Source organism: Stigmatopora nigra, unplaced genomic scaffold (assembly GCF_051989575.1).
Source record: "Stigmatopora nigra isolate UIUO_SnigA unplaced genomic scaffold, RoL_Snig_1.1 HiC_scaffold_25, whole genome shotgun sequence".
NCBI lineage: Eukaryota > Metazoa > Chordata > Actinopteri > Syngnathiformes > Syngnathidae > Stigmatopora > Stigmatopora nigra.
In genome coordinates, this window is record NW_027551604.1 from 4,325,551 (window position 1) to 4,333,267 (window position 7,717).

Here is a 7,717-nt window from a genome sequence, read left to right on the forward strand (position 1 = left end):
TGAGGGCGTAAAGAAGGTGTGGCTAGGTTAGAGGAGCATGTAAATCAATGTAATATGATTTCTAATTAGGGTATATAAGTGTTTTATTGTTGAAATATCTCTTTATATCTGCTTTGAATGACATCTTAGAGCAAGGGTGTCAGGGTTGGTTGGCGGGCCGCTTTAATGTCAACTTGACTTCACGTGGCCACTTTAGATATAATATTTAGATTTTTTTTTATAAATGGATTAAAAAACTGAATGAAAAGCCCCGAATATTCAGTTTTTTATAGATTTAAAACAATGTTTATTTTAGCTGTTTTTATATATATTTTTAGATTTTACTAAATTATTTTTGAACTAAAATCACAGAAAAATGGTTTAAACAATTACAATTATTGATTTAAGAGGGGGAAAATCAGGATATTTAATATACATCTATACTCTTCATTTTAAGTTGATCGTAAAACACAAAGTCGGCGCTCTTGATTTACTTTCCCAGGCCACCCAAAATAATGCAAAGGGCCAGGTTTTGCTCCCGGGCCGCTACTTAGACACGTCTTTGAGACAACTCATCAAAAAAAGCATTTCTTTAATTATATTTGACTTAAGATGTCCCAAATGTTTCCTTTTCCGCACTCCCAGTTTTGTTTAAATGTTTCAACCTTTCAGGGATGATTGTCGCATCTGTCAGAACAAAAATTTAATGTTTATTATTGTTTTTTTTCCCCTCATCAAATTAAATCAGACTTAAGACGGGCCACACTAGATGGGAGTAAAATGCCAAACAAACTTTTCTGTTTTTATCTTTCTATTGACTGACATTTGAATGACGCTTGATTCAATAAGTGTTTAAAGGTCATGAATAAGCCATGTTTTCCTAGCAGTGCAGTTTCACAGACGTGCATGAATTATCATATTTGTATGACCCTCTCACCTCCCTCGTCCTGTAATCTTCCATCATTTTTGTCACATTCATCAGCTCTCAACGTAATCGCTTCATCGGGCTATCTCCTTTTAATTATTTTGCCGATGCGGTAAACACCGAGCTCACTGCGTCGCTGCACCACTTTCTGTCTCGGCACATTAAAAAGAAGACACAAAACCTCTTTTATTTGTTGTTTTTTATGAAGCTATTAAAACATTTCAGGGAGCTAGTGAAGGAAACAAAAAAAAGGCTTGATACAAAATGTCGTGGTTCCTTAGTTATGATTTTAAGGCACTAAAATGTCACCTGCATTGACCCATAACCAGATCTGGAAATAATTACTAGTTGGGATGATCCATTGGTTCAAGTCAAGGCTAATCTACTAATGGAGGACCAATGAAAAACATGGTAGGGACATTACTTGCTTTTTCTACTGTGTTATCGCAAAAGCTCACTAATAGAAATCCTCGGGCCTATTGGAAAGATATTCATCATGCCGCTTTAGCTAAGATGATGTAGTAATGCATTTCGGACAGAGCAATTTCCCCCTGAAAATCCAACAAGAGCAATTTGTTCAGCTTTTTATAGTCATTTGTTTGTTTGTAACCTACTATATCAAGTCTGGAGAGTTTACATTGCTTTTAATATGAACTAATCGCTATTCTACAACCTTTTTTTTTAACAATTGAAACTAAGAACAACTATTTTAAGGGAGTTCCGGTCAATGGGCAGCAGCAAATACAAATGGAAGTGGTATAGTAATTATATTTGTTGACCCAAGTTTTCAAACAAGTGCAGATTGTCTCCAAGATGAATAGAAAACTCTGAATTTAAAAATAAAAGTGAATTATTTAATCAGGTAGGATTATGTTACTTTTTATTAGGGAAAAAGAGAATTGCTACTTAATTATAATGAGTCAACTATTGTTGACTGAATTAAGGGCTGATAAATTATGTAGTTAACTATTTAAGTCACTTTCTAATTAAAATTTAACCTCAGAATTCTTTTTTTGGATTAATCTCGGTTACTAATGCCAAATCTAATGATGCAATTATTTTCTGAATATAGAATACTTGATGAAAAGACAAAAATAGATAGAAATCCTTTTTATAGCACAATTATTTGTTGACATATTTGCTTTGGTAAATAGACTCATGAGTTAACATCTATTCTAAGGTATGGTAGACCTTATTTTTATTGTATTCATAGCATATCCCAAGTTCTTTAAGAGCACCCCCATATTTTCTTTCTATTTGAAACAATCCCTCACTAAAACCTCGACTTAACAAGCATTTTATTGTGTTTAGATCGATGCTATTACCTCCGAGACTGCCCAAGCCAATTCCTACTTAGTAAAGGAGTAGTCAACCCTCTTATTTTTCTTGTTGGTATCTTTTACATGCATCCCATTCAGCGGGGAGTATATTTCTGCAGAGGCGTTGTGCTTGATCGCCAGACCGAGTGCCGGCTTCACCTTTGCCGTCCGACACTACCAAACTCGTAGCGTATGGTACCCGCAAAAGAGAGCAGAGAGGCTAATTTGGTTTGTAAAGAATATGCTTGTTAACAACCGACTCCCGATGGTGGAGTGAGGGAAGGAGGTAGAGGTGGTCTTACTTGATAAGACTATGAAAGAGCTTTTAATCTGAACAGATAATGGGGAAAATTTAAAGGAGGCTTCCACTGACACTTAGTTTAGCCAGTTAAGGAAAATGTATATGTAATAAAAGCAAATTAGTCACTGATAGATGCATTAAGGCTACAATGTTATTGCTGCAACACCACTATCTCTCATTGTGACTCTTAATTGATTTGAAAGCTGTCAAAATAAGTGGCTAACTAATGCCTGGTATGCATATATTTAAAATGTATTTATACAAAGCAAATGAAGTGCTTTTTAAAAGGAGAATATCAATGAACTTCTCCCAAACACAACTATGCTGGTTTTGAGCCTGCTAAAAAGCTCTTGAAAGAAAAACCTTTCCCTTTTGTTTGCTCTTCATGATAGTCTTTTCTCCTTAGGTGACTAAAAATGATTTCCCCCCCTAAATTTGGACGAGGATAAATGCCTCGAAGGTTGAAACGCCAATTGAAAATGTCTGGTTGCCATAAATGACTCACTTCAACCCATTGAACAGTTGAAAATGTCATAAGACCATTATTCAGACATCAGTCTGACATAATAATTGAAAGTTTTGTTCCGATATTTAAAATGGGCTTCAGATGAGCACGTATGCTTTGTAAAAATTGTCTTACCCCCTCATAATAATTACCCCCCCCCACCTCAAATTGAAATATCTTATGTTAATTCTTGTTCATATTTCTAATCTCCATTGTCGAAAAAAGGGCTAACCACGTCCCAACCTCAGATTAATTAATTAATGGACGACGCTATAGAACCATGTATGAGGAGATATGATTATTTGTGAGTAAAATGAGAAACCTTTTGCAGCAACAGTAGGAATGGTCGCCTTAGTCTCATAGTCTTACTCCAGTGGGGCTGATGTGCGAGAGAGGCTCATTAGGCCCACTGAGACATTTTAATTACAAGCCAGTGGTACTCACCTTGCATTCCAATGCGTATTAGCAGAGTAGCACGAGCTCGACGTGATGATGTAATGCTGCTCTTTGAACGTTTATCCCAAAGCACTAAAGACTTTCCGATGTACAGTCGGAAACTTGCTTGTATTGTGAACAAAAATCGTAAAATTGCCAATAGTCTAAATCTCATTTTAAATAAACCATGCACTAATCTCACTAGACTTGAATTTAATGTTAGTATTTGAAGAATTCTTCAGCAAAAGAAAATATTAAAATAATCTGTCTGTTTTTCCATGTGTATAGTCCAGGGGCGGGCAAACTTTTCGGCCCGGGGGCAACATTGACTTTAAAAATTTGACAGATGGGCCGGGTCAGCACAAGATATGATACATGTAAAAAAGTGCACCCGTTAACAGTACATTTGAAACATAAATAAAAAAAAAAAATACTAAAGTATTAACATACTCACCACTCATCATTAAAGTAAGTAAAGCCTAACGGGCCGGATGTGGCTCGCGGGCCGTAGTTTGCTGGTATAGTCGCTATGTAGGTTTTACCAAAACCGTAAATGTAGTGCGAACCACTGTTTTCACTTGATCGAAATTCCAAACAATCTCCAATCATTGGCCGTATGGTCATTAGAATGCAGATGCGTTAAGCCTTACACAGATGTCGACTACCCAGGGGAACAAAATTAGAATTATCGGGCCTTTAATTCGCCTGGGTAATCCAGTTTGTCAGCAGCTTGGAGAGTCATCTCCTAGGTCCACATATATCACGTGGCGAGCGTCATCTAATTAACAGTCCAGGGGAGAGTGGTTGAGCTTTACCCCTTTCCGCAAAAAAAAAGGTAACAACATGCACTAGTAAGCGACTGGATTTACACCAGTTGGAAAATATAATCCCTTGGGCACGCCTAGTGAATCCCCGCTGCTCCCTGATCCTGGGGAATTAAAAAGTAATCAAATTGCACTCACTTTTACAAGCCTTTTACGGTACACGATGGAAACACCTACGTGGACAATTTATTATTGATAACGCTCATGCTGAATGGAGATGTGGGAGAATTAGGAGCGAGAAAGTGTGCGTTTATGGTGGTAAGACTTCCAGACGGTTATGTCAGCAAAAAGATGTGTCAGCAGCAAGTTTTTCAGCAAAGATGTTGCAACGATTATAAAATAAAACCAAACAAATACTTTTTTAGAACTGTTTTTATGACTATATTGGACCAGTCCGCCTAGTTGACCATCTCAATGTCCATCCAACTGCTCTTCTTATCTATTTTTTTTATTATCGTTCAAGTGGAACACAATCCTTGCATCTCTGAAATCAATACTTTTCAGCAAGTAAAAGAACACCATGTCAGTTTTATTCCTTTTAGATAATCAATGATGAGGGTTTTTTTCCATTGTAATGCTTGCTTTTAGAGCCGAGGGTCATAAAAGATATTTCCGATTCAGTAGTTTCCCGAAATCTGATGTTACTCTCATTTGTTAGGTTATTACAACTTATCACACGATAAACACAACGAGTATACTCTTAAGTCTTCTGCATATGGCAATGTTGGACTATTTTTTTGATGAAAGTGGCTTATGGGAAGACACCCGTGATTCCGTGAACTATTTTCATAGTCATAGTATTTCTTAAACTTTACTTCAGGCCCTGTAACCTTTTGAATGGTGTAGAAAAAGGAAGCCATTACTGTCAAGACAGGCGTGTGAATTGTGTGCTTGCTGCACAATGGCACGATGTGACTACATGACAAATTTGGACTAACTGCGTGACAGTCATTGTCAAAGAGCCAGCTAGTTCTGGGTGGTTCCATGCCACGCAAAAGCCCCAAAAAGTGATATTTGGAGGATAAAAAAAACTGCCACTAGTATTCAAATTTGAAGCCATTACATAATAGACAAGTTTGCACAATTAAGTGAACTGATGGCAATGTATTGTGTCAAAATTGTATGCCAAATGCGCATATATGATGGGAGTTTTTATCCAAGATCTAATTTTAGACTGTCAGAAAAAATATTAAAACAATGTACGCTTGCTAGGCTGATTGACATAACCCTGACGTGTGTTGGCATGGCAACGAGAACAACAGAGTGTGTGATGAGGTTGTTCAAGGAAGCTCTTCAGTGACGTGAAAACTCTGCCGAAAGGTTCTGTCCTTATTGATAGCTAATTGCACTTTAAGTTCCTCTCGTCAGTCTTCCAATTTAATCAAGCGTAAAATTAATATTTCAAATTGCTATTTTTTTTTCCAGCTCTCTGTTCGCATGATAATGAAAAAGGCGTAGCTGATCTGTTCTTTTATTACGAGCCATCCTCACTGTCTTTGTGTCATTCCATAGAGGTCAAAATAGCACGTATGCTGTATTTTTACAAATGTAAGACCGACCGATAGTTCAAAAAGTATTTTATCACCAGTATAACAAATGCCTGCAGCAGAATTATTGACAAAACAAAAGCACTAATGCTTATTTGTGTGTCAAGTAACACTGCTGCTTTGTTTAGAATCTTCAGTTTGGTTGGTTTTTACTGAAGAACAATTCATCTTTAAGAGACATAACAGTAATATATAAAAAAAAAATTATACATTCCTAAAAAGTCTTCTTTAGATAATATTTATAATCTTTTGTCAGATCAAGGGCGATTTGGTACCTAATCTCCTTTTATTTTTGTCCAGATGTTGTCATTGGTGTACTTGCACGCTGCTTTTCTTAATCTGGTTCAGAATTTTAAGTTACATGTGTTTTCTGTAGCAGTTTTTTTGTGTGACCAATCCCCCGCCTTCTTCCATTTATATCAGTCCTATTCTTGGTACATTTTCCATATTATGCCCTTTTCTTGACAGAGCATTGTGTCAAATCAGTGAAAAGTAATAGAGATCTGAAAATATAATCTTTCTTGTGCTAACATAGAACAACTTCCACTATTGATTTCCAAGTGCAAGACAAAAGCTCTCTTACCCATTTGTCCTTTCCCTTGTGAATGGCCATTCAGGAACACGAAGGTGCAAGAAGTGCAATTAGCCGCCTGCCCGAACAAACAGGGTAGTGACATATTATAAACGCAGAAACAGAGAGATGGAGGAAAAAAAGCTGTACATAATGTAAGAGAGAACCAAGGCGCTGCATGGAAAAGTAAGATCAATACCCCAAAGAGTCATTACAGCCCATCTATCCACCCAAAACAGCTTGGCCACCCACGCCAAGGCACTTTTAATTAGACCCCGCACATTACGGCGTGCTCTCCAGCACTTTGCGAGTTTCGGACAACGGCTCTGCAGGGGCTGGCGGGAAGCCGAGGGATGCCGGGTGGGCGGCTAAGGTGGGATGTCGGAACGTGGTGTGGAATACGTGTGCGGCTCACCTTGAAGTCAACGTGGAGAGCTTTTCATACGCAGCCACACGGATAATGAGCGGCTGGAGTTTTGATGATTTCCTGTGAGGGTGACATAAAGAGGAATCAGCAGTCTTCAGCACTCATTATCTTGCTGCTGTTCACTGCTGCTGTCACTGCATTAAAAGTAGTGGTCACTAAACCCCTCAACACCAACCTCTTCTCCTAAAAAAACACACACCTGACAAGCAAAAACAAGCAACTGTACATCTATGTTTTAGTTTGAAACATAACTTATTTCGTACACATCTTGTAATTAAGAAATGACACTTGAGTCTCCATTTCGGTTCGTGTTTACATTTTGGAAATAGTCCAAGCAGACACAAAATAGATGACCTTAAACTAAGGTGAGGGGAAGAGTTGCTTGTCAGTTTCAACTATGATAGCATAATTTCTGCTCTTAGATTGCTTCTATTTATCGTTTTTCATTTATATCTACAATACTGCCTTTAAATGTAGAAAAGGAGAGCAGGAGGTCTTTAGCGACCAACCATTTTTCTTGCATAAAAGTCAAACCTAACAGACAAAAACACACGTGGAAAGTGCTTGTGACCGTGGGTCACGTGTATATAGACACTATACTTTTGTACAGAGAATGATAGCATTGAAAAGAGAATAGCATGGATTTCTCCCTATCCAGCCTGCCAATAGATAAATGAGCATATTGATAAAGCTTTCATTACGTTATTGTGTGCCACTGGCAATGATGCAGACTTTAAACCCCCCCAACCCCACACACAGGATGAATACATTTGGATAATGTATGATAATATGAAGGTTAGACTTGGATTCTACACTCAAGGACCATTTTTGTGGAGTTCTCCATGGATTTCTGGACTTGCTCTCAAGGCCTTTTTGACTTGATA